Raw genomic sequence first — 2500 nt, 5'->3', positions numbered from 1 at the left:
GACAATGACACCACCGAAACCGACACCACCAACACCTACACCACCACCACCACCACCAACAACAACAACAACACCACCACCACCATCACCACCACCACCACCACCACCAACAACAACAACAACACAACCACCACCACCAACACCAACACCAACATCACCACGAACAACAACACCAACACCACCAACACCTCCAAAAACACCAAAACCAACACCACCAACACCACCACCTCCACCACCAACACCACCACCAAAAACAACGACAACAACAACACTACCACCACCACCACCACCGACAACAACACTGACACCACCACCACCAACACCACCACCACCACCAACACCACCAACACCATCAACACCACCACCACCACCACCACCACTAACAACAATACCAACACCACCAACAACACCACCAACACCACCGACACCGACACCAACAGCAACAACACCACCACCACCAACAACCACCACCACCACCACAACAAATACACCACCACCACCAACAAGAACAACAACAACAACAACAACAACAATAACAACACCAACGGCTCCAAAAACACCAAAATCAACACCACCAATACCACCACCTCCACCACCACCACCACCACAACCACCAAAAACAACACCAACACCACCATCAACACCACCAACACCACAACCAACAACAACAACACCGACACCGCCGACACCGACACCGACAACACCACCACTGACACCACCACCAGCACCATGAACACCAACACGGACACGGACATGGACACGGACAAAGACACGGACACCACCACCGACAGCACCGACACCGTCACCACCACCGACAGCACCGACACCGACACCATCACCGACAGCACTGACACCGACACCACCACCGACAGCACCGACACCGACAGCACCGACAGCACCGACACCGACACTACCGAAACCGACACCGACACCACCAACACCGACACTGACACCGAAACTGACACCACTGACACCACCGACACTGACACCGACAATGACACCATCGACACCGACACAACCAACACCGACACCGACACCGACACCACTACCAACAGCAACAACAACAACAACACCGACACCATCACCACCACCACTACCACTACCGACACCACCACCACCACCACCACCGACACCACCACCACCACCACCACCACCACAACCACCGACACCGACACCACCACCGCCACACTGACACCGACATCACCGACATCAACAACACTGACACCGACACCGACACCACTGACACCACCGACACCACCAACACCGACACCACCAACACCACCGACACCGACACCACCAACACCACCGACACCGACACCAACACCACCAACACCACCGACACCAACACCAACACCACAACCACCACCACCACCAACAACAACACAACCACCAACACCATCACCACCACCGCCACTACCACCACCACTAACACCAACAACAGCAACAACAGCAAAAACAGCAACAGCAACAACACCAACAACACCAACAACACCAACAAAAGCAACACCAACATCACCAACAACAGCAACATCGCCAACACCAACACCACCACCACCACCAACAACAACACCAACAACACCACCACAACCACCAACTACAACACCACCAACAGAACAACAACAACACTGACACCACCAACACCGACACCATCACCACCACCACTACCACTACCGACGCCAACAACACCACCACGACCGACAACACCACCACCACCACAAACACCACCAACACTGACACCACCAACACCAACAACACCACCACCAACAGCAACAACAACAACACCGACACCATCACCACCACCACTACCACTACTGACACCTCCACCACCACCACCACCTCCACCACCACCACCACCACCAACAACAACAACAACACCAACACCAACAACAAAAACAACAACATCAACAACACCAACACCAACACCAGCACCAACACCAACACCGATACCACCACCACCACCACCATCACCACCACCACTACAACTACCGACACCAACACCACCACCAACACCGACACCAACACCACCAACACCACAACCAACAACACAACCACCACCACCACCTACACCATCCCCACCACCACTACCGACACCACCTCCACCACCACCACCACCACCACCAACAACAACAACAACAACAACACCTACAACACCAACAACAAAACCAACAACATCACCAACCGCACCAACCCCACCAACCCCTCCACCAAAACAACAAACACCAACACCAACACCACCAAAACCACCACCAACACCAAAACCACCACCAACAGCAACACCACCAACAACACCAACAGCAACACCAACACCTCCAACACCACCAACACCATCACTACAACCTCCACCACCACCTCCTCCTCCACCACCACCACCAGCACCACCACCACCAACAACAACAACAACACAAACACCACCATTACCACCACCACCACCACCACCACCACCATCACCAACACCACCACCAACAACACCACCACCAACACCACCAACACCAACAAAACC

General features: G+C 54.0%; 1 pseudogene; it reads left to right on the top strand.

The window, feature by feature from the left end:
- The window catches only part of LOC133379111 (basic proline-rich protein-like), an 18927-nt pseudogene that overhangs the window by 280 nt on the left and 16147 nt on the right, over positions 1–2500 (top strand).

The sequence above is a fragment of the Rhineura floridana genome, chromosome 3 (assembly GCF_030035675.1).
Source record: "Rhineura floridana isolate rRhiFlo1 chromosome 3, rRhiFlo1.hap2, whole genome shotgun sequence".
NCBI lineage: Eukaryota > Metazoa > Chordata > Lepidosauria > Squamata > Rhineuridae > Rhineura > Rhineura floridana.
This window is presented reverse-complemented; position numbering and strand designations above follow the sequence as displayed.